The following is a 26,478-nucleotide window of genomic DNA, read 5'->3' on the forward strand; positions in this document are numbered from 1 at the left end:
TTTATTTTTAGAGCAGTTTTAGGCTCACAGCAAAACTGAACAGAAAGTACAGAGAGTTCCCATATGCCCGCCCCCATCCCCAAAACAGTTGCCTCCATCATCAACATCCTGCACCAGTGTGGTCCATTTGTCACCACTGATGAACTGACATTGGCACATCAGTTTCACCCGAAGCCCACAGTTTGTGTTAGCGCTGGTGTTGTTCATTCTGTGGGTTTAGACAAATGTATTATGCCATGAGTCCACCACTGTAATATCTTACGGTTTCATTAATGTATTATGCCATGAGTCCACCACTGTAATATCTTACGGTTTCATTAATGTATTATGCCATGAATCCACCACTGTAATATCTTACGGTTTCATTAATGTATTATGCCATGAGTCCACCACTGTAATATCTTACGGTTTCATTAATGTATTATGCCATGAGTCCACCACTGTAATATCTTACGGTTTCATTAATGTATTATGCCATGAATCCACCACTGTAATATCTTACGGTTTCATTAATGTATTATGCCATGAATCCACCACTGTAATATCTTACGGTTTCATTAATGTATTATGCCATGAATCCACCACTGTAATATCTTACGGTTTCATTAATGTATTATGCCATGAGTCCACCACTGTAATATCTTACGGTTTCATTAATGTATTATGCCATGAGTCCACCACTGTAATATCTTACGGTTTCATTAATGTATTATGCCATGAGTCCACCACTGTAATATCTTACGATTTCATTAATGTATTATGCCATGAGTCCACCACTGTAATATCTTACGGTTTCATTAATGTATTATGCCATGAGTCCACCACTGTAATATCTTACGGTTTCATTAATGTATTATGCCATGAGTCCACCACTGTAATATCTTACGGTTTCATTAATGTATTATGCCATGAGTCCACCACTGTAATATCTTACGGTTTCATTAATGTATTATGCCATGAATCCACCACTGTAATATCTTACGGTTTCATTAATGTATTATGCCATGAATCCACCACTGTAATATCTTACGGTTTCATTAATGTATTATGCCATGAATCCACCACTATAATATCTTACGGTTTCATTAATGTATTATGCCATGAATCCACCACTATAATATCTTACGGTTTCATTAATGTATTATGCCATGAATCCACCACTATAATATCTTACGGTTTCATTAATGTATTATGCCATGAATCCACCACTATAATATCTTACGGTTTCATTAATGTATTATGCCATGAATCCACCACTATAATATCTTACGGTTTCATTAATGTATTATGCCATGAATCCACCACTATTATATCTTACGGTTTCATTGCCCTAAAAATCCTCTGTGCTCCACCTAGTCATCCTTCCCTCCCCACTAACTCCTGGCAACCACTGATCTTTTTCCTGTCTCCACAGTTTTGCCTTTCCAGCATGTCACATAGTTGGACTCATATAGCATGTAGCCTTTTCAGATTGGCTTCCTTTACTTAGCAATATGCATTTAAGTTTCCTCCATGTCTTTTCATGGCTTCCATAGTGCATTTCTTTTTAGTACTAGATGATATTCCACGTCTTGATGCATGATGATTTATCCATTCACCTATTGAAGGACATCTTCACTGCTTCCAAGTGGTAGCAATTAATAAATACAATTGCTAGAAACATTTGTGTGCAGGGTTTTGTGTGGACATGTTTTTAACCCATTTGAGTAAATACCAAGGAGCACAATTTCTGGAGCTTATTGCAAAAGTAGTTCAGTTTCGTAAGAAACTGCCAAACTGTCTTCCAAACTACTATTTGGCATTCACACAGCAATGAATGGGAGTTCCTGCTGCTCCACACCCTCGCCGACATTTGATGTTATTGGTATTCTAGATTTGGGCCATTGTAATCAGTGTGTAGCAGTATCTCACTGTTTTAATTTGCAATTCTCTAATGACATATGATTTGGAGCATCTTTTCATACGCTTATTTGCCAGTGTTATGTCTTCTTTCATGAGTTATCTGTTCAGATCTTTTGCCCATTTTTTAATTGGGTTGTTTCCTTATTGTTGACTCTTAACACTTCTTTACATATTTCGAATTACAGTCCTTTATCAGATATATCTCTTGCAAATATTTTCTCCAATCTGTGGCTTTTCTTCTCATTTTCTTGACAGTGTCTTCCACAGAGCAGAAGTTTTAAATTTTAATAAAATCCAATTTATCAATTACTTCTTTAATCAATTGTTTCTTTGGTGTTGTCTAAAAAGTCATTCCCAAACCCAGGGATCTTTTAGATGCTTTCCTTTGTGACCTTCTAGGAGTCTTACAGTTTTAGGTTTTACATTTACATCTATGATCCATTTTAAGTTAATTTTTGTGAAGGATGTAGGGTCTGTGACTAGATTAATTCTTTTGCATGTGGATGCCCAGTTGTTTCAGCACCATTTATTGAAAAGACTATCCTTTCCCCTTTGTCAAAGATCAGTTGATTGTATTTGGGTGAGGTCTACGTCAGGGTTTTCTAATTTTCAATGAACAAATAGGTTCATTGACCTACTTGTTCTTTTGCCAGTGCAAGACTGCAAGACTGTCTTGATTATAGTGTTCTTTTTGATTTATCAGTTATAGGTAATGTCAATTGGCCTCCTCAGAGTTAATGAAAAGTTAGCTCCCTTATCCTCTCTTATTCATCTTTCCTCATCCCTCTTATACAGCTTTTTTTTTTTTTTTTTTTTTTTTTTTTTTTTTTTGACAGAGTCTCACTGTGTCACTCAGGCTGGAGTGCAGTGGCATGATCTCGGCTCACCGCAGCCTCCTCCTTCTGGGTTCAAGCAATTCTCCTGCCTCACCCTCCCGAGTAGCTGAGATTACAAGCACCCACCACCATGCCCGGCTAATTTTGTATTTTTAGTAGAGACAGAGTTTCACCATCTTGGCCAGGTTAGTCTCCAACTCCTGACCTCAGGTGATCCACCCACCTCCGCCTCCCAAAGTGCTGGTATTCCAGGCATGAGCCACTGCGCTTGGCCTATCGTTGCTTTTAATTAAATCAATAATCACTGTTTATAACACCAAAACTATGTCGATACTGTTAACAGCAAATCTGCGTGGTTTTTTAGGATTACATTTTTTCTTTAGATTCTGTTTCCTTTGAAGTTATCTCTTTGTCACACTTATTAACTTGCATGCTATTTTTATATGCATATGTGTAATAGTTTAAAAACATGTCCAAAATTCTTCAATAGTCTTTCTTATAAAATGCAGAGCCCTATTTCCCTTGCCTTGTAAGTGGGCTATACTTAGTGAATTGCTTCTAACAAATAGAATATGGCAGAAATAATGACATGTGACTTCTGAGACCAGGTCATAAAGGGCATTACAGCCTCCCCCACCAACTTTCTCACGGATTGCCTGCTCTGGGAAAAACCAGCTGCCATGTTAGGCCACTTGAGCAGCCCTCTGAACAGGTCCATGTGGCAGGAAGCTGGGGCCTCTTGCCCATAGCCAGCAAGGAACTGAGGCCTTCTGCCAACTGCAACATGAGTCAGCCATGGTGGAAGCTGATTCCACAGTTCTGGTCATGCTTTCAGCTCACTGGAGCCCCAGCTGACATCTTGACAACCTCAGAAGAGATCCTGAGCTGAAACTACCCAGCTAAGCTGCTCCCAGATGTCTGACTTGCAGAAAATGGAAGATAATAAATACCTATCATTTTAAGTCTGAAAGTCTCAGGGTAATTTGTTATACAATACAGTATATTTGATTTCTTTCTGATGATCACTTTGTGACTAGATCTGCCATATTTCTACTCTGTTAAGTCTACGTAATTTTCCCCTGGATGTCTTCCCCTTCTACTCCCATCTGGACTGCACAGTGTAGCTGTCAGCTCTTCCACCCTGCTGACTGAAATCACTGGTTCCTAGGTCCCTTCTCTTCCCTTATTTTCATTTATATTCTTTTATTTTCCTGAAACCCATCAACTATTAGCTCCTAGAAGGCATATGGAAGTAGATTTTCATCCTTGCATGTCTAAAGATACTTTTGTCTACTTTTATTCTTGATCAATGGTATGGTTGATTGCAGAATTCAAGGTAGAAAAGTGTTTTCTTTTAAAACTTTGAAGACATTCATTCTTTTCTTCTAGCATCCAATGTTGTGCTTGAAGTTCAACACCATTTACATTCTAGTTCGTTTGTGTATGACTTAGTAGTCCCCCACATTGGAAGTTCTGGGCTCCTTGACTTGTCCCTTGTATTGTGAAATTTTATGATGCTGTGCCTTGGTGTATACATTTGCTGAAGTAAAGAAAACCCAACTAAAAGTGTTTCATACTGCAAGTCGATTTTTTTGTCTTGCATAATAAGTCCAGAAATAAGGTGGCTCTGGGGTTGATTAACTTTGTGGCTGACTTACATCATCGGGGACTCAAGTTTTCAAAAATCTGTCTGTCCTGCCAGAGTACATTGGGTACTTCCCTTCATGGACAAAAAATGGCAGCAGCGTATGTTCCAGATACAGAAGTTGGGATTAGCTCTTCTTCTGACTCTTTTGGAAACTGTAAAATATTTCCCAGAATTAATCCCAGTCTTGAGTGAGTTTCCCTTGTGCTCCCATGTCCAAAATTAAGGGATCTGCTCTTCTTAAACTTATCACCAGATAAAGGGAACACAATTAATAGAATTATCTTAGATTAATCAATATTTACTCCATGGAACTGGAGTTAGGGTTGGTCTTTCCTGATAACATGACTTTGCAGTAGAATATGGGGATTTTAAACAAAATCTGAATCCTATTACAAAGAAGAATAAGGCAAAAGCTATGGGAGGACCATCAAAATTGGTTCTTTTAGGGGGTGTGGGTCACTCATTGTGATAGATACTTGTTGAGGTTCCCTATCTGCTGATATCCCTCTTGTTTGCTCTTTGTCCTTGTGGATTTCAGCCATTTTGTTCCTTTATTATAATTTTAATGAGATCTCTGAAGGGAGAGGTGATACATGTGTGTATTCAATCTGTCACCACTATTTGAAGCCCCTTAGCCCATGCTCTTCAAACTGTGAGTTGTAATCTATCAGCAAGCTATGCTCAGGATATTAAAACAACGAAACAGCAGAAAATACAAGATCGTATTGTGTGTATTGCAGAGAGTGAAATTAAATATTGTTTCATAAGACATTTGTTTCAGTTGAGTATGAGTGTGTGTATGAGTGTCTGTGTACTGAGTAGAGATGTAAAATGTGTTTCTTGCCATAAGCTGCATTAAAAAACTTCTGGGAAGCATTGCTTCAAATAAATATAAGCATTTTGTGCTCTACCATGCTATCTTACTGTCTCTGGTTTTACAGATATCTGAGGTTAGGAGAACATAGCTAGCATATTAAGTTCCATGCCTGCATAAGGTAGCAGGCAGGTGAGACTAAAAGGCACTGCACATGGAGACTGGCTAAGACCTGCTCCCAATAATCAGGGCTGGTCCACAGAAAGAGCAGAATTCTGCTTTCAGGAGTCTCCTGTCCATTTAGCAAACATCTGTCGAAAGGCTGCATTCCCCAAATGTTAAAGCTGCAGATGAATTCTTCTCAACTTCTCATCTTCAGATGAGTTCTTCTCATGCCAGGCTTCTGCTGAGTTACATATCATAAACCTGGAGCTTCAAAACACAGTGGGATCATGGTTTGTTTTCACAAATTATTTTAAATCCATCTTGCCCTTTCCAGGCATATGTATTCTGCAAAGCCTGATGTGTACATTTCCTATGTCTAAAGATTCTCAGGACATGAAAACATCCTTCCGTGAAATCAATATTCTTAGATTCAAAATGCATCTTGGGAAGCTCTTTCCTCTGTCCGAGTGAGGCTGCTTTCAGCTGCTCCAGTAACCAGCACGAAACCCTGCAACTCAACAATCTCCATGGCCACGGGGTGGCCTGGAGAACTTCTCCTCGGTCTGGCGGCCTTTCAGTCCCCACTTGCTTTAGGGTTTTGCCTTATCCAATGCCCTTGACTATTTCCATCTTGCCATCTTTGTTACATTGGTTTCTATTGCCCATTTTGAAAATTCTTTGTTAATCCCTACTTACTTCCTCCAACATTTTCTCCCTCCTCTCTTTCTAACTTACCCAATTACTGTCCTAACTGTTTTTTTCCTTCCTTACCATCCTTGTTTTGCTCACTCCTTTTTTTTTTTCCTGCCGTTGAAGCATCCTCTGTGCTTCAACATCCCCCATGCAACCCCATACCCCATCCCTCTCACGGTTTACAAGCACTGTTGACACCCCCTTGCCCCTTGCTGTGAAGGCCTAGACTAGGCAGAACATGCCTCACAGACAGTGCACAGCAGGGAAGGCAGCCTGTGGGAGGTAACTGATGGGCCAGGCTCTGAATATCAGAGCTGGGCCCTGACAAGAAAGGGCTCCTCTGCCACGTCTTGTCTAAAACTTTCATCATGTTACCCGTAGGAAGTCATGAAGGTCACTCTTTACCAAAGTTGCTGGTTAATGAATGTTGAGAGACTAGCATACGTTTAGTGGGACAGAATCAAGATCCAAAACATCTTGGAAGGCATGGAAATAGGCTGATTCTAACAGGAAAATATGCCACTGTCTTCACCTGGGGGGCGGGGGGGAACGAATAGCACAGGACCAGGATAAGGGAACTATGACTGAGCAGACAAAAAGACTTAACAGGGTTTTAGTCAAAAGTAAGGTAAAAGAAGCCACCAGCAGATGTGGACCCCACAAAGCTGATTTGAGGTTAGACTTTAGAGAAATACAATGTTTGGAATGAGCAGCTGGTCAGGCACCACACTCAAGAAGGAAATGGCCAAACATCCACATTTGTCAAGACCAACCAGGACAGGTCGAAAGAATGAAGCATGGGGCTGGGTGCAGTGGCTCATGCCTGCAATCCTAGCACTTTGGGAGGCAAAGCCAGGCAGATCACCTGAGGTCAGGAGTTCGAGACCATCCTGGCCAACATGGTAAAATCCCGTCTCTACCAAAAATACAAAAATTAGCTAGGCATGGTAGTGCACACCTGTAATCCCAGCTACTTGGGAGGGTGAGGCACAAGAATCACTTGAACCCAGGAGGTGGAGGTTGCAATGAGCCAAGATTGCACCATTGCACTCCAGGCTGGGCAACAGAGCAAGACTCCATCTCAAAAAAAAAAAAAAAAAAAAAAAAAAAGCGGGATGTAGTGGCTTATGCCTGTAATCCCAGCACTTTGGGAGGCTAAGGTGGGCAGATCACGAGGTCAGGAGATCAAGACCATCCTGACTGACACGTTGAAACCCCATCTGTACTAAAAGTACAAAAAATTAGGCAGGCATGGTGGCACACACCTATAGTCCCATCTACTCAGGAGGCTAAGGCACAAGAACCACCTGAATCCAGGAGGCACAGATTGCAGTGAGCCGAGATCGTGCCACTGCACTCCAGCCTGGGCAACAGAGCAAGACTCCATCTCAGAAAAAAAAAAAAAAAAAGAAAAAAAAAAGAATTAAGCATGGTTAGTGCAGGGAAAAAAGGATGTGATAACAGTATTCAAATAATGAGGAAGAGAAATCAGACACTGGGTTCCAAGGCGGAGGACTAAGGTCACTGGAGTCAAGCTTCATTTTCAACATAGAGATGCACTTCACAGCAGTCAAAGTTGTCCAAGAATGGATGGGCTGTTTCATGAGGAAGTATGTCTTACTTTGAAAAACTTTGAATACTTGGTGCAGTGTTTCCAGAGAGATTCAAACATTGAATATGTTCTTAAACAAGATGGCAATCACAACCATTTATGGCTGATACTAACACTAAAACAATAGGAATAACTAACATTAATTGGGCACTTACTATTGATATGTGGTACTCAATGTCTTCTCTGCATTACCTTATTTAAACCTTTACCATAACACTATGGGGTAGTTATACTACTACCATCTTAGGGGTGAGGAAACAGGCTCAGGGAGGTGAAGAATGTGCCCAAAATCACAGCAGCGAAGAATGAAGCCTTTTTGGTGAGTGTGACTAAAAATCTAACAGGTCGAGAGATCTGATAGTTGCTTATTATGGGCATTGGAGGGGTAGAGTGGAATGGCATGGTTTTTTTCCATTATGGCTGCAAACAACAAAGGCAGGTGCTTTCTGCACTTTGTATAGGAATGGTACAGTCGCAAGGCAGACAAGAGGGCCCCAAAGGAATCTAACAGAGCTGTCGACTAGGTAGAATTAGTCTACCAGAAAACATATTGTATGAATATTCATGCAATATAATCTTTGTCCAGCTGAATAGTTTTTTGGGATAATTTATTAGGAAAATTTCATGAAAACTATGTGTCAGTTTGACTTTTGAGTTACTGCACCCATGATTTTGTTTCGGATGCCTATAGGATTAGAGAGTGATGACTCACAGTCCCTCATGACTCCCTGGATCAACAGCCAATGTTACTTCTTACTATTTGACAATTTTAACAGAAAGATTGTGAGTTGTTTTATATTTTATCCAGCCTGTACACGGTTGTCAGTGGGAAATGTAGTCCGAATACCTAGTCCAATGCTGTTGGAAACTGGAAGCACTATCAATGAAGTGAAGTTCCCCACTCAGTTACAGGCGCACTCTATGCTAGACTGTGAGTGATATTTCTATGGCTAGCACGCCCCGGGGTTAAAGGCTCCCTAGTCTTTGTCAACTGAAACCAATGAATTGAATGAGGAAGAAGGAAGAGTTGCAGAGGCAGACCAGATGCTGATGACCAAGTGTACCGAACTGGGCCACTCAGAGGGCCTGCCGAGGTCCTAGCACCTAGTGTGCAGAGGGCAGGATCTGAAAATGAAATGTTTCTGAGTGGTGTGCAACAAACAGTAATCACTTCCTAAAGAAACGTCAGGCACGGTGACAGATTGGACAACAGCAGCGAGAAGGGACTGGCTAACGACTTGCCTCCTTGGGTTCTGAGGTCAGGGTCGGGGAGAGGAAATGCAATGAGAATCGGGGTGGGGAGAAGGCAGTGAGAACCCCACCACCCCAGCTCTGGGCTTGTGAGCAGGTGGTGAGACCTCAGGGCTGGGGTTTGGTCACCTGTCACCTCTGCTAGATGCTTTAATCTGTCCAGGCCCTTAAGGGGCAAAGGTCTTCCAATGAGATGGCGTCATGAATTCAGGGCTGTCCGGAGGAGCTTGCACGGAGAGACGAATAGTAAGATTACTCAAGCCCCCTCCCTCCCTGCCTCTGGTGACCCGGACCGAGGGGAGGCCCACTGTGCTGCCCCAGGCTTTTTCCAGCACATCAGAGCTCTTCCTTGGGGTGGAACCCCTTGGTGAATCAGGAAGAGATGTGCGGTGGGAAGAAGAGATGGTGCGGTGGGAGGAGGGGCAGAGGCCAATCCTGGATGCCCCAGGGACCCTTTGAAATGCAGAGCGGCCCTGGCAAGGGCCGCCCAAGTGGCGCTTGCGTTGGCCCCAGGGAGGGATGCCACGTTCTTACCTCTCTGGCAAAGCCAGGGTACGAGCTGGGGTTGTGACACACGTGTGTTTAGGGCCAAGCGGTTGGTCCCTGAATTGGGTCACCTCAGAGACGGGCAACGGTGATCCATCCCGATTGCTGGGATCGGATTTCGTCCTTCCTTATAACACCCAGCCGTGCCCCAGGCTTCTGCCAGCACCAAGGCGCTCCTTTGTCCTAGCGTTCCAGGAGGCTGAAGAGCTAAGTGACCCAAAGGGCATGGCGCCCAAGCCTCCCCAGCGCGCTCTCTGCGAACCGGCTCTAGGCGCTGGGTCGGGCTGCTGGGCCCCGGGGGCTCTAAGGGGACAGGATGTGTTGGGACCTCCACGTATCTTCCTAGCACGCGCAAGGGCTGCAGCCTAACTTTCCCAAGAGCAGTGTCACAGGTTTGGAGTTGGAGGGACTCCCCCCTCCCCCGCCTGTCTTTCTAACTTGTTTTTCTGCTGACGCTGGAGCCACAGTACTTTTGCTTTTTGAAACACCCTGTAATTGGAAAAAAAAAAAAAAAAAAAAAAAAAAAACGACCAGACCGAGCCTGCTCAGTGTTATGAGACAGGCACGTGCTGCCCTCTAATGGCTCCTGCCTTGTGGGTTTCCAGGCTCCCCGGGGAACGGGCGCCCCAGGCCTTCCTTCCTGGAGGGTCTGCGGAGAGTTTCCTTCCTCAGGGCAAGCGGGCCCCTTTCCCTGCAGCCTGCTCAAGCGTCGGGGAAAGATGTCCGAAGACAGGCAGCTTTATGTGGCCGGCTGTGAGAGGAAAATGGTCCTACATTCACTCCAGACCAGGAGCGTTTCTTGGAGCCATGTACCCTACAACTTAGCTTGAAGGAGCTGCTCATCCTTCCTCCCTCTCAGTCCCTCTGTGTCTACAGAGGAAAGCACATCGCATGGTAAAGGCCTGTCAGCAGGCTGGTGCACGCAAACAGGCTTCCTTTTCCTGCCTGGCTGGCCAGAGGGGATGCGGGGGATGGGGTAAAATGCTGCTGATAGGCCCCTCAGACTTTCCACTGGCAGCCTCCGGAACCAACTCAAAAGCCGAACACAAACCTCTTGAAAAAAACATCTGCTGAGTTAATGTTTGCAGAAGCTGAAGAAATTGGTTGGACATAGTCCAGTTCTGTTTAGAGGGGAAACTAGGATTTAATCAAGGAACAAAGTTCATAGGTGTGGGAGGAAAACCTGGGAAACATTCTGTTTTGGTAGCTGGGAAGCTTGTCTCCAGAAGTGAAGGAAAGAAGCTGAAAGAGGAACTTGAATTTTCCTCCAGCGAGCTCAGATCTGGCAAAGGGAGAGCGTGATGCTAGTGTGAGCTCTGTGGCTCGGCGGGAAACAGTGCAAAAGTTAGTGTTCCCAAGTTTAGAACGTTTTATATAGTGAGGGTTCTTGGAAAAAAAGACAGCGCAAAGCAGAGTGCAAAATGGTCCTTCTTGAGCTTTTCCTAAGTTGGGAGTTACTGGTCACAGAGCTTAATGAGGCAGTTCCTGTGGGAGCGGCTGCTTGGGGTGGCAGACCACTGCTAAATTCTGCCCCCGGAAGGGTGATGGAGGCAGAAAGTGGAGAAGGTTGGGTTGAAATCTGACTGAATGAGCCTCATTTTCAGAGGAGGGTTAGACAAGAAGTCCTTTTCCTGGCTGGCCACTTCTTGTAGAAATGGAAGTTTCTTTTTTTTTTTTTCCTTATTTAGATCTTCAGTTACAAAAGGCTGTCATTAGGAAACGAGTCTTTCCCCATCCCTTCCCTGCTCAACTTTAGAGGACGAAAGGTTTTTGTTTTTTTCCTTTTCTCTTTTCTGATAATCCTGAACAAATTCTGAAGAAATACAATTTTTTTTAAAAAAGTGTTCTCTCTTTCAACAGAACTGGCCTGAACTTTTAGCCTAGTCTCTCTCCATAAGCCTGATGGTGCTCACCCAGCCCCAGATTGTGTGAGCAGCTCTCTAAGGCTACAGGAGCCCTGGGCATGTCCTCTTCAGGCCCTGTGGGAACCCTGGGGCCCTGCTCCCACATTGTAAGGGATCATCAGGAAAGGATAAAGCTGGCTGTTTGTGCTGGCTTCCTCAAGGGGACAGGGCTGGGTCTGAAATAATATGTGTATTTTCTACCTTGAGGGTTTGTTTTGTGGGCACCCCTACAATCCACAGCTTAAAGATGCCACAGGTGCCTTTGGGAGATGTTTTTCTGGTGTTGTTCAGCAGGGAGCCCCTTTCCCCTAACCAAGCATTTCACACAAAGCCAGTCCCAAGTCTGGAGTCATTAGTATTTCCCCAAAGCTGGATTCCTGCTGAGCTGCACACATCTGCTCCCTAGTTGGTTCTATTTGGGTAAAATCAAAAGTAAACAGAGGGCCCTGGGCTTATATGTGATGTTTAAAACAAAAGGATGTAATCAGAGGGCCTCTAAAGAGTTATTTGAATCCCTGACATTCCACGATTTGCTGTTAATGTTCTTCTAACAGTGGCTGGAGGAAGCCAGCAAGATCTGAATGCCATGGTGTCCTGGGGAAAATGGCACCCAGCAGAAGGACTTCAGCTCAGCAGAAGGTAGACGAGGCTTCGAATATACCCTACCCATGCAACAGGCAGCACACCAAATCCAGGCAACCTTTGCATCTTGGCTTTACCCCCCACCTCCTTTTTTTTTTTGAGATCGGGTGTTGCTCTGTCAACCAGGCTGGAGTGCAGTGGCGCGATCACAGCTCAATGCAGCCTGAACTGCCTGAGCTGAAGTGATTCTCCCACCTCAGCCTCCTGCGTAGTTGGGACCATAGGCACATTGCCACACCCAGCTAATTTAAAAAAATTATTTGTAGAGGCATCTCACTTTGTTGCGCAAACTGGTCTCCAACTCGTGGGCTCAAGCAATCCTCCCACCCTGGCCTCCCAAAGTACTGAGATGACAAGCGTGAGCCACCACACCTGGTCAGCTTTGCCACTTTTATAGGCTCACAGGCAAGTTACTTCTCCAAGCCTCAGTTTCCTCTCTGGTAAAATGAAGATGTTGTGAGCATTAGATTGTTTGGATGCAGGGCTTATTCTATTGTACAGAAGTCAGTATTATTATTTTTAAGGCTTGAGCAGATGGGAATGACATGCAGAGCTGGTTTTGGTGAGCTCTGTGCTGCATTTGGACCGTGGGCAGGTGCGGGAAGGGATATAGGATCCAAGTAGAAAGAAAAGCTTTGCGAAGAAAGACGATGATTCAGAGAGGACAGACCTGGGGCTCTTGTGGAGAAACTGGTTCAGATCACAACCTGAGCCTTGAGAGCAGCCTGGCAGGCAGGAGTCAGAGAAAGCTGGAGAAACACAGGGAGGAGAAACCTGAGAGGCCAACTCCGCATGGGGAATCCAGCAGAGAAGAGAATAAGACAGGACCCGCAGGGAGAAGTTTTGGCAAGGAGTGGAAAAGGGGAGCCGAGGGAGCCCCAAACTGGGAGCCAGTCCAAAGACACCAGTCTGCCAGGCTGAGAGGGGAACTTGGAGCAACAGTTTCTTAAGCACTTGATTAATGAGTAAGCTGCTGGCTGGTTCAGGTAAGGGTGCACCTGTGATTTACCTAATCCCTACAAAGCTCACACAGTGAGATCTCCACGAACTCAAGTTGTTTTGTACTTGAAGTGCTTGACTGAGCCTGGACTGTGCTAAGCAGCCTTGTGGGAGGGACTTCTAAGAGAAAGCTTTTTAAAAACAAAAATGGACTCTTTTAGGGGTGGTTGTTCTTGCTCATTAACCAAAGTGGGAATAAAAACAAAAATCAGAGTTGCTTTTAAACTTGGGAGCTCCAGAAGCTATTATGGGACAAAATGTGAGCAAAAGTTAATAGGCTAGCATATCATTCTAGAATTTAGATTTTCTTTCATCCTTGTGGCCTTTCTTATATAGGTAGGTTTTAATTTTTGCTCCTATAAACTAAACAACTTTTAATTAAACCATAACATGCATTGAGAAAACTGGCAAAATTCTAAATATTTGGTTTGATAAAAGTTCAAAAACTAAAAAGGCTTACATAACCAGCACTCCCATTAAACTATAGAACACGACCAGCTCCCGGGTTCCGTAGCTTAGTTTGCCTATATTTCCTCCCTTTGGTTAAAAAAAAAATTAATTGAGGTAAAATACACACAACATAAAATTTACCATCTTAACCATTTCAAAGTGTACAGTTCAGTGACATTAAGCATGTTCACATTGTTGTGCAACCCCTCAACACCATCCATCTCCAGAACTCTTTATTTTGAAAAACTGAAACTCCATACACCTTAAACAACTCCCCATTTCCCCTGCTCCCAGCCTTTGGCAACCACTGTTCTACTTTCTGTCTCTATGGATAGTACTCCTCTAGGTACTTCATGCAAGTGGAATCATAAAGCATTTGTGCTTGTGTGTCTGGCTTATTTTGCTGAGCTTGATGTTCACAAGGTTTATCCATGCTGCAGCGTATATCAGAATCTCCTTCCTTTTTAAGGCTGAATATATTTCACTGTGTGGATACACCACATTTTGTTTACTCATTCATCTGTTGATGGACGCTTGAGTTGCCTCCATCCTTCAGCTATTGTACATAATGCTGTTTTGCACACGGGTGTATAAAGATGTCTTTGAGGCCCTGCTTTACATTCTTTTGGGAATATACCCAGAAGTGGAATTGCTGGATTATATGACAATTCCATTTTTAATTTTTTGAAGAACTGCCATACTGATTATTCACAGCAGGTCTTGTTGGTTTTTAACTTTATATTCATGGAATCATTGAGTGTGTACTCTTGTGTTGGGATTTTTTGGTTCAACTTTGTGTTTGTGAAACTCAACTTTTGTTGATGTCATTTTCAACAAGCATCTAGTGTTCTAAGGAATTACAATTACTTGATTTTTGTTTGTGTGTGTGTTTTATATTCTCTCATGTCTGATAAGTCATGCTTTTTTTTTATAGGTAGATCCTTCCAGTTCTATCATTAGCTGTGCAGTATGCGGTAAGCTTATTGAGTAGAGTAGAACATTTCTTCTTTAAAGTTCAACAGAAACTTTTGCCAAACACATTTTCTAGAAGTTATATTAGGTCTTGTGATTCTCATCTCTTGTGGGGACATCAAGTCCCAGCTCTTTGTTTCTGGTGCTCTAATAAACTTCACACTCTATGTGACGATTCCTGCAGAGTCCCCCAGTTGGGCCTACTAGTATGGCCAGGATGCTTTCTAACTTTAGGGCTCCTTTTATAATTTTATGATAGAGTACTTCGATCAGCCCTTTAGTTATCCTGGCTGAGAAGCACTCCATCTGTTAAGATAACCCTACATTTCACACCTCCTCTAAACTGGCTTTCCCAATGAACTCCTCTATCCAGAACCACCCGGCTGAAAACAGTGCAGTTGGAATTACCTCTTTGCAGAACCCCTGAAGCTCCTGTGGGTTTCTCTGAATACTTTGTTTTTTAAAAGAAAACAGAAACATTTTTGTAGATTGTTGAGAGAGAAACATTTCTTGTAAATCAGAATATCTAGTTCAGTAATGTGTTAACATCACCTCTTTAACAACATCTTGTTGAAATGTTTCAGCAAGGTCCAGCTATGCTCCAGGGAGTCAGAGAAGTGTGCCCTAACTTGGTTGTGGGGAACAGAGCATTTCCTCTGAGGAAGGAGTTTCTAGGACTAGAAATGAGGGCCTGGGGATCTCCCTAAGTCATCAACTTACGGTGAAGCAGAGCAGACAGATACCTTTCCAGGCTCTTCAGTGATTTCAGGGTGGAGCATGGAATAGGAGCTGCTCATGATATGTTTAGATGGAGTCGGGGGTCCTGGGTTTGAGTCCCTCCTCCGACTCTTAACAGAACTGTAATCTTGAGCAGGTCATTTGACCTTGCAGAGTCCTGGTTTCTCCATTGGTGAAAAAAAGCATCATTTATAGAGATCTTAAGTTGTCTTTTGTCTGTTGTCTTTTTTATGCCTCCATTCCCAGAAAGCCTCCTGGCCTTTGAGCTCCTCATCTTGCTAGGAGGTTTGTGCTGTAGGTCTTAAGCAGATTTTTCCCTCACGGATTTTATTTTGAAAGCTTAAAGTCATTCAGGAGATCACGCTAGCTCGTGCCCAAGGATGGAGCGTATGTGAGGACAAGACCATTGAGGCTGCTGCTTTTGGTTTGGTTTGGTTTTCAAGGAGAGCCAGCTGCCCAGCAGAGACAAGACAGGTGGTTTTCCCAAGGCTAGGGGAGAGTCGGTGGGCTGGGAATTCAGGGGGGGGGTCACTAGGAACTTGAGTCCTGGATTGTCACAGTCACAGCTCCCAGAGGTGGCCAAACCTTGGAAGGGGTGGTGCATCCTGTGAGCAGCACACAGAGCTCTTTACGGTACCAGGTGGTCCAAGACAATGATCTAGTAAGGATGACCAGGGAGGAAAACCAGAGAAGCCACCATGCATGTTCTCCTTTGCTCACAACCCTGGACTTTTGCCTTTGGAACAACTAACTGCAGGAGCTGGGATGAGACGGGACAGTGGAGAAAGGGCTGAGATTGAATTTCTGACCACTCTCGTGGCATCTGGGCTTAGAATTCATTTAATTTGATCAAAATGAAGAAATGGGCCAGGCACAGTGGGCCAGTGGCCCACTGGCAATAATCCCAGCACTTTGGGAGGCCAAGGCAGGCAGATCGGCTGAAGTCAGGAGTTCGAGACCAGCCTGGCCAACATGGTGAAACCCCATCTCTATTAAAAATACAAAAATTAGCCAGGCGTGGTGGCGGGTGCCTGTAATCCCAGCTACTGGGGAGGCTGAGGCAGGAGAATCACTTGAACCCGGAAGGTGGAGGTTGCAGTGAGCCAAGAGCATGCCATTGCACTCCAGCCAGGGCAACAAGAGCAAAACTCCTTCAAAAAAAAAAAAAAAAGAAGAAGAAGAAGAAGAAGAAGAAGAAGAAGAAGAAGAAGAAGAAGAAGAAGAAGAAGAGGAAGGAGGAGAAAGAAGAAAGAAGAAAGAAGAAAGAAGAAAGAAGAAAAAGAAGAAATAAACGTTTCTGGAGCAAAATTTCTACTGGCCACATATAAAATGGAGACATCTTAGTTCACAGCTGCATGACTGTGATAGGAATGAAGAAAGGTGATGTGTGTGGAAAGATAGTAAATCATGAAGCACTCCACCAGTTCCCATGAGGAGCTGGCTCTCCTGGCTACAGAGAAGTGCAGGTCCCAGGCTCTCTTACGTATGGGTAGCTGGGAGTGGAAAGTTTCCACAGTGAGGCTGGCTTCCCCAGGCCTCTGCATGGGGTTTTCCAGGGCCTGTTGCATCCATGGGCTTGCCAGAACAGGATGTTGACAGTTAAGGCTGCTTCCTCTGTGGGATGGAGAAGGGTGTTGCCTCTAAACGCTGATGCTGCAGGTTTTTGCTTAGTTTAGTATGGAAGAGAGAGAGTTTCAAACACACCTTGGAAATTTTCTGATGGGATTCTGTGTCCGCACTCTGTTACGCCTCAGCTATCTGCAGATAGTGCTGGAAAATGATTTATTATTCCTGCAGTAGTAACTCATTCACAGAGAATTGGGATTACCTGAGCAGGCAGGACCTTAGCCTGAATGGGAAGGACCTTAGCCTGAATGGGGAGGATCTTAGCCTGAATTGAGAGGATCTTAGCCTGAGTCTAGTCCCACGCTGGCCAGTAGAAATCTAATGTGGCCACAATGGGACCATATGTGTTATTTCAATTGTTTTAAGTGGCCACATTATAAAAAGTAAAAAAAAGAGATGAGATGAAATAAATTCTTATGATATATTTTAATCTACTTGATGTATAAAAATAGTATCATTATAACAAATAATCGATATAAAATATAAATAATATAAAATGTAATATATTAATATTCATGGGTTACTTTATATTCTTTTTTGTTCTTTATTTAATGTTTGAAATCCAGTGTACATTTATACTTAAAGCACATCTCAATTTGGACTAGTCACATGGTTAATGACTACATGTGGCTTCTGGATTACACATCGCAGGTCTACACAAGGAGTCTCAACTCGGGGCTGGATGCCCCATTTCGGGGACATGTAGCAATGTCTGCAGGCATTTTTGATTCTCATGACTGTAGGAGAGTAGAGGCCACGGATGTTGCTAAACATCCTACAAATGCACAGGACAATCCCCGCAACAAAGAATCTTCTGTCTCCAGATATCAGTAGTTCCAAGTTTGAGAAATCCTGATCTAGACTAAGGTCTGCTCCTACCCCTTGCCCTTTTGTATTTCCCCACGGCGATGGGAATGAGGCACAAGAGCCCATTGGTAGCAGGTCCGGTGTTGGCACTCAGGTGTCCTGAGTGGGGCCCCGGGGCAGCTCTGCTTGCCCACACCTCCTCTAGGCTTGTGGCTGTAGCAGGTGTTCTCAATCCTTCCTCCAGCAAAGCTCAGCAGAGGAACATAAGTGACAGGACCCAAGCCACAAGCAAGAAACCACACCCCGCACAAAGTTCCTTAGCACAGAAGTTCCTTTTGTGTTACATGAAAATTTAGGGAAAATTCACCCGCTTGTCAGAACCTGAAGACTGGCCCAAGAGACAAAGGAAACGCTGAACCCAGCAAGAATTCTACGGCTGACACTGGGCCAGCTCTGAAGGGGGACCTTCGAAGCATGGAGGTCAGAAGAGGAGCATCTTATGATGAGACTGGGTTTCTTACCTAACAACAAGAGGACCAGGAACAGTTCTTTAAATTTAAATTTAAATTTTAATATTTTTTGAGAGGAAGTTTTGCTCTGTCTCCCAGACTGGAGTGCAGTGGCACGATCTTGGCTTACTGCAACCTCTGCCTCCTGGGTTCAAGTGATTCTCCTGCCTCAGCCTCCCAAGTAGCTGGGATTACAGATGCCTGCCGCCACCATGCCCAGCTAATTTTTTGTATTTTAGTAGAGATGGGGTTTCATCATGTTGGTCAGGCTGGTCTCAAACTCCTGACCTCAAATGATCCGCCCTTCTTGGCCTCCCAAAGTGCTGGGATTACAGGCGTGAGTCACTGCACCCGGCAGGAACAGTTTTCTGAATGTCCATTTGAATGTTTATTCTCATCAGTCAATGAAAAGTAGGTTGCCTTGACTAGAAGTCACAGCTTAGAATACAATGACCGATCGTGTTTCCTGGCTCCCGAGGAGCCCTTTTCCTCTACAGTAGGTATGTAGATTTGGAACTTGAAATTTTTGTAGAAACTCGCAGAATGAGTGATTGAATGAATGAATGAATCTTACAGAACAGATATAAACTAGTCTTTTTTCTTCGCTTCAGTGTTAAATCACGAGGTTGGTTTTTAAAGTTCTATTTTAAAATCTTTATTGATATGTAATAGTTGTACATATTTTGGAGGTATATATGGTATTTTGATGCCTCTATACAATATGCAATGATCAAAGCAGCGTAATTGGGATATCCATCATCTCAAACATTTATTTTTCCTTTGTGTTGAGAACATTGCAATTCTTCTCTTCTAGCTACCTTGAAATATACAGTAAATTGTATAAATCACCTCGTTATTTCACAGTTGCCCTTCCCTGACCCTTGGCCTGCCTCCTTGCTGTTCTCGCCTCCAGCCCCCTTCTGCATTCTTGCATTTGTTTGTGAATGGCTTGACTCCAGGATGGAAGTGTTGCACTCTGATAGCTCCCTGGAAGCCTTCCACCCCAGCCATGGGCCTGGTCTTGGGGGTCCCTAGAATACATTTATTTTCTCTGTGTCTTGCGCCCCAGGGGAATTTTACACCTCACTTCTGGAATCTATGACCTTTGGGATCTCCTGGAGCCTGTCCATTCACCACGGAGAGAGGGGTCCTTTGCACATTTCTGAAGGACCAGGAAGCCTTCGGCCCATCCCAAACAGACTCCATACTCGTGGCATAAAGTGGTTATGCTTGCTGGTTGGCAAAGGATGGGCCACAGCATAGTCATTCCATGTGTGTTTTATCTGGGACTACTGCTCATTTTTGCCCCCCTTAGGTGTTTCACTGCTCATTCACTCAATAGAGGTTGAGTAAGCAGAATTCAAACTACCTGCATTCATTTTGTCATCAGCATGTGTTAAGGACAGAGTTGCAGCTGTTGGAGAACGAGGTTCAGGAGAAGCCCTCTGGCTCTAATGCATGGCTCCTACCCTAGCCCTGTCTGTGTCATCATGGGCCGACTGCTGGAATCCTGGCCTCTAAAGGTGAACAGATGTCAAAGGCCAAGTGACGCCTGGGAATTCCCAGTCCTCTGACCCATGGGTGCAGACTGACCTACCTTCCTCCATGGTCCCTATTTTTTTCAGGCTATCAGCAAGAGACTGAGAGTTCTCTAACTCCACTGGGTGTGCTGGGTGCTGTCTCACTGAGATCCAGAACAACAGTCCTGACTCTTAGAAGTGGAAATAAGGTGGCTTAAAGCTGAAAATGAGAGCCTTGTTCTGCAAAAGAGGAAGAGTGCCTTCCATGTTACTTGGAGCTGGCTTAATCCACTTAATGCCTTTCAGCTTGGTCACACGGAGGGACTAGCCACAAGGTCATGGCTACAGTGCCAGCCCCCGGTCCCAGGCAGCTGCCCAGTGTGCTCATGCAGTTAGAATGCTCACAGAGTAGGACACTGGGCCAAGCACACGGACTACTCTGTCCACCGACCAAGCACAGATTAAGTACTTTGTAGACACTGAGAGCTGTGCTTCTGAGGGAATTAAAGGATAGCTTTTGAAAACTATTTTTCTTTCCTCTTTCTCATCTCCTCATTATTTTATTTACTTGAAACAGTATACACAGTGTCCTTTTTAAATGAGGTGAAGCCCAGAATCTAGGGATCTGTTCTGAAGTGCAGTGGGGTTTGCCAGATCACTCATGAGGACTCTGCTTAATCTTGCCAGTCTCCTGGCTCTCATTAGCTAGAACATAGGCCTGTGTGTGGAAGGGACCCCAGCATCTCTGCAGCAGCTGGGAAGGGCCATGAAGGGGGAGGCAGATGGAGCTTCCCTGCTGCTGTGCAGCTGTTTGCTCACCACTTCCCCTTGCAGGCAGCTCCCTGTGGCTGGACTAGGGATGTGTTGCTACACAATATGGCCTTGTGCTGTGGACGGATGCTAGGAGCCACCTGGCCTGTAATGCAAGTGCTACGATTAACAGGAGCAAGTGTTTCACTTTGCATTCAGGCCCCAGGGTTTTTGTTTTGTTTTTGAGACGGCGTCAGGCTGGAGTGCAGTGGTGCAATCGTGGCTCACTGTAGCCCTGGCCTCCTGGACTCAAGTGACCCTCCCACCTTAGCCTCCTGAGTAACTGAGACTACAGCCACCATACCCAGCTAATTAATTTTAATTTTAATTTTTAGTCGAGACGGGGTCTTGCTGTGTTGGCCAGGCTATCAGGCCCCAGTTTTGCAGTTGTATTTGCTGACCTGGCACATCGCTTCTGCTGAATCTTAATGAAAACATTCTTGGACAGGAATGAGTCACAGATGCTTTCATGAAACCCATTTCAGAGCACTGTTGGCCCAGGTCCTCCGTGGATGCAGCACTCTTCCCATGGGTACACGATGGTCACTTACTCCTGGAAAAGGACCTGAGGAAGTAAATGTAGAAGGAATGTCACATCTCACCTTTTCTGCTCCATCTCTGGCTCTGCTGCTTTTGTTTTTATTTTAAGAGACAATACCACATTCTGCTGGAGAGGGGGTTCCTTGGGGAGTTATTTTCAGGGGGAGGATATGAGGACACTGGCACAAGGAAAACCTGCTCTAACTGCATTAGTTTTTCTAGACTCTTTTCTATTGTGGATTAAAAAGTTGGAAATGCAGAAACTCTTGGGAAGATAGGCCATGTGCTTTCACGGTACACAAATGGATCTTAAAACCATCCACCCTCCAACTCATCTGTGTTGGAGAACCGTGAAGCCAAACAGCACTAGAAAAAGCATCCTATGCAGCAACTCCGCCTGATGCTGCAGCTGCCAGCAACCCCTCTTTGGAAGGGCGGCTGCTGAGCGCTGGCACTTGCTGAAGTTACTGAGAGCCATTCCTGTTTGCTTTTGCACGCCTCGTAGCACCTCCCAAAAAGAAAGTACTCAGGCGCTGCGTTTGGCCTCTCCTCCTTCCCTGGCCACTTCCAGACCTCTGTTGTGCATGTTCTCTTACTTCCCTCTAGAACTGGGCTGGCGCTGGTTTGGGCAGCACAGGAAGTGTGTGGCATCCAGATGCGTAAGCACCAGACGAAAAGAGGAGGCTGGATGGCGAAGTTGTCCCCTCTGCCATCCTGCCCTGCTGCCTTTGTCTCCCTGGTCTCTTCTCTGGGCGCTTAGCACATTCTCCAACAGATATCCACACACAGGGCTAAGTTCAGGTCCTCAGGGCACAGATTGGTAGGGTAGGTGCAGTAAGGCTGAAGTCCTGGACACAGCAGCCTCCCCGAGGCTCTCCCCAGCTCCTGGCGGAGCCCATTCTCTGCTCTGTCCAGGGCTTGTCGAGGGCGTCTCCCGACTTCTTTGGGAAAGCAGTTTGTTTGCCTTTCTCTTTCAACACTCGCCCATTTATCACAAACCCACAAGGGTTTAGACAGCCACGCAGCTCCTGCCTGGTTAGGACACATGGGGAATGGAAGAATTATGACTTCAGTGCCCCCAAGAGGTGATGCAAGTTGAAAACATAATCAGATGCAAAAACAGGTCTAGATTGATTCATACGTGCTAGTGCCTGAACATTTTCAGAGGGACCCAGGAATTCCTTCCATCCAAGCCTCTGCTGTGTGCAGAGGGAACAGTAAGGCAGCAGCAGGTTGTTCACTGCTCATTCACTCAATAGAGGTTGAGTAAGCAGAATTCCAACTAGCTGCATTCATTTTGTCATCAGGGACCTCACAGTCCAGGAAGGAGGCAAGCTGCCTGCCCATGCATCTGGCAGGAGGGGTACCCTGCTGGAGGCTGGGAACCCAGAATGAAGCAGGCCCTTCCATGCACCCTGCTCCCAGGCCTTTCTTCGCAGAGGCCAACACAGAGGTGCATGAATCAGATTCCAGTCTTGAACGCTCACCAAACAGCTCCTGTGGGGCTGAGCCTAAGTGGATTAACAGGGCGAAGATTTGTGGGGAAATCTTCCCTCACTCACCTGCCTCTCACATTCTGTGCCTCCTGGAGACTGTTCAGAATCTCTCTCTCTCTTACAGCCAAGCCTCCTGCTGTGTGGCTCTCTCATTCTCCCTCCCTTTTGTCAACCTCAAACCACATTTCCCCTGTCTCCCTCAGCCCCTTAGACGTTTTCTTTACTTCTCCTTCCTTTTTTCAGTAGGTCTCAGTTCCCTTGCAAGTTCTTTCCCACCCCTCCCCCATCAGCTCATGGAAGCTTGGAGTGGAGCACAGCAAACCAAGGGGCCTCTTTTGGGACCCCATGACAGTGCAGGGCTGCACCTGAGCCCTGTGCCTCTGGAAGACGGCCAAAGGCAATTGCCCACACTTGTATGTCAGATGTCTCCCATCCTTTTGTGTTCCAGGAAATGACTTACTGCAAAGAACCACGCTTCCCCACAAGACTTCGAGAAGACCCACTGTCACGGACTGAGTTGTGTCCTCCTAAAATGCAGATGTTGGAGACCTAACCCCCAGTAACTCAGCGTGTGACCATATTTGGAGAGGTCTTTAAAGAGGTGATGAAGGTAAAATGAAGTCGTTAGGGTGGGCCCTAATCCAACGTGACAGGTGTCCTCATAAGTAGAGGAGATGAGGACACAGACACACATGGAGGAAAGACCATGTGGGGAAACAGGGAGAAGATGGCCGAGGAGAGAGGCCAGAGGAGAAACCAGCCCTGTCCATGTGTTGACCTGGGATTTCCAGCCTCCAGCTTGGTGAGACGATGCATCTCTGTGGTTAAGCCTCCACTCTGCAGTACTTTGTTATGGCAGCCCTACTAGCAGACCAGTAGGTCCGTTCATAAATACTGTATACTTGTTCTTGTGATTTCCATAACAGTCATGGGTGACCCCCTTGTTTTCTGTGATAAGGACACACAGAGACCCTCCAAATTACCATTCTTTGTTTCTTAAATGATTAGCTGAACTATTTGTTCCTCCAAACAAGCTAGAAACAGAGCTAGATATTCCAGCTGATTGACAGATGCCTCCTGATGACATGAACATCCCAACTGTAAAATCACCCCCACTTGGAGCTGGTTCACCCCTCCCTATGAAAGTCTAGACAAAACCAGCTGCCAGGACAGACTGGAAACCCATCTGGAGCCCCGTCTTCTCCACCCAGGGAGTGAGACCCCTTGAACTCGTCAAGCTCCTTCTGTGACTGATCGGAGATCCCACTGTGAGTCCAGCTCCCGGTCCCGTGCTCTGGACATCGGTCCTTGGCAGCGTGGTTAGGGTTTGATTTTGATATTGGCTTGAGTGCTCTTCGGGCTTCGTTTTGTAGTTGGTTTCTGTTTAACCTTTGTACTATGGAAAATTCTCCAGCCACTTCTCCCCCGCCTCCTTTAAAAATCCCTTCCGATGATATGTATTCCACTGTGATGAAAACTCAGATCATTATTCCCCCAAAATGGCAAGATTTCCCTGAGGACAAGTCAGAACTGCCGTGACCCCTCTGAGGCACCTGGAGTCTCCCTAATCGTGTCCATCTACAGCCCGCCTGAAGATCTCTTCTCTTCAAAGGCCAGCTTATTTTGCTTGGTACGAAGACGCTGAAACATGAGAAAATGTCTCCAATCTACTCAAACTGAGCAGTTCCTTAAGCACATCTCTGTTATTACCAACCTCTCCTCCCACTCCTTCTCCACCCTTAATGAAACCTCTCAACACTTCCTCCCCCCACCCCTCGATGGGCCCTGCCCTGATGCTTTCCCCGTCCACCCAGTATTCCTCCTTAGTCTGAGGGACTTCTTTTTTCCTCCTCTAGCCCCTGCTCCCCAATCTCCCCTGCTCCCACTTCCCTACGTCATCCCGATTTGTTGATGCTTCCCCAGTCTGATGGAAGGCCCACGAGCCGAGGGCCCAACTGAATAAGGACTCACTCAGGTCCATATGCAATTGTTAAGGGCTTTTCAGACAGTGAGAATAGGGAAAAGTTTAGTAATCCTTTCGGTCTGGTCCTTGGGGTATATTCTCCTGGGTTCCCTGAACCGTATCAATTTTTGCAGCTGTTAATGGGTACCAAGATGCCACTTTATGTTTTGAAAAAGCCAGATGGGTCACTCTTCATGAGGACTTTCAAAGAAATCAGAACACCCGGATGCAGGCCACAACTATAAGGGAGAGACTTTAGAATCCATTCCCACTGTCTCTCCTCAAAAACTGGTCAAAGATAAAAGATGACAGACAACACAGAGATGAATTTGCCTCTCACTATAGACATAGATTAGAAAATGTTAGAAAGGATGACATTTTGAGAGAGTCAGTTGAGTTGCTAAAGCTTAACAAAATATATGATCTCATCTTATATTTGATGACTGAGCCACTTTTGCTTTTATTATTAATTGTGTTACTGGCTTCTGATCAGAAATCAGAGATATTACCCCAAAACACAACGTAAGCAGGCAGAACGCTTCTCTCTCTGAAAGTGTACACTAGCCCAACATCCTGAAGACTCCATGAGAGAAGAGGCCAAATCAACACAGTGCAAACTGATGGCTGCACAACTTCACTGACCAGGAGGAAGCAAACCAGGCCAATCTGCTCATTCCAAACCCCAACTTGTTAGGTACACGTGCAGATATAAATAAAAACAATGCTCAGCTTGGGATTGCCTGGCTTTAAAACACAAAAGAGAGAAAGAGCTTAAAAATTCATCTTTTAATGACTTTCTTGGAGGGGAGTTCCCCTTTGTGTCCACACTAACTCATAAGAGGAGAGAATCTTCCACATCAATGGGCACTCCACTCCCTTCCTAATGGACCCAGAGCAACACATCTCACCATGAACACCTCTTGCCACTCTCCCTAAGAGCACACAAGTCATGCCTGTGGTGGGACTTGATGAGCATTCACGTGCTGCTTTTGTCAGAACCTTATTCTGTCTTATTAGGACCCTCCCCACTCAGCACAGCTTCTTAGTTCCACTACCCAGTAAACCTTCTGGAAAGAGAGTTACTTTCCAACTGGACTGTCAGTAGTTATGCTCCCCTGAAGGCCTCACCCTTGAGGGCCTTGGGTCCCAGCCTTGCATTCTTTGCCCTTTCATGGCTCTCATTGACCATCACACTTTTCTTGCTTCTGTCAAAATCCCCGATCCCCCTTTAAAACCTCAAGTACAAACTATGCTAACTAAAATACCCGACTGCTTTCGAGCTGGTCACTTCACTGACACAGGCCAAATTAAGGAGGCTGAACCTCTCAAAGTAGAAATAGAACCTTCCATGCCACTCTCAACATTACTGTAATATCCTAAAGACAAGAATTCTCCAAGATCTTCAACTTATAATTCAAGGTGTCCTTCACAAAGCACTCCTAGCCTCCATGTCTAATGCCTGTGATACTCCCATCCTCTCAGTAAAGAGGCTCAATGGGTACCAGCTAGTCCAAGGCTTGCAAGCAATTATTCAAATAGACAATGCCAGGCTTTCTCTAAGGACCCCAACACCATTCTGGCTTCTCTCCATGCCACACTATTCATCTCATAGTCATCAACTTATGTTCTGCTTTTTGTTTTGGACAGAGTCTCACTCTGTTGCCCAGGCTGGAGTGCAGTGGTGTGATCTTGGCTAACTGCAACCTCCACCTCCCAGGTTCAAGTGACTCTCCTATCTCAGCCTCCTGAGTAGCTGGGATTGCAGGCACACACCACCATGCCTGGCTAGTTTTTTGTGTGTGTGTTTTCAGTAGAGATGGGGTTTCACCATGTTGGCCAGGCTGGTCTCGAACTCCTGACCTCAGGTGATCCACCCGTCTCAGCCTCCCAAAGTGCTGGGATTAGAGGCATAAGCCAGTGTGCCCAGCCATGTTCTGCTTTTATCGGTATGCTTTTCAACCCTGACTCAAATATCCTTTTGCCTTCACCTGAAAAGGTCAATAATACACATGAACTGCCATGTCTCAGGGGTTTA

Source organism: Rhinopithecus roxellana, chromosome 4 (assembly GCF_007565055.1).
Source record: "Rhinopithecus roxellana isolate Shanxi Qingling chromosome 4, ASM756505v1, whole genome shotgun sequence".
Lineage (NCBI taxonomy): Eukaryota > Metazoa > Chordata > Mammalia > Primates > Cercopithecidae > Rhinopithecus > Rhinopithecus roxellana.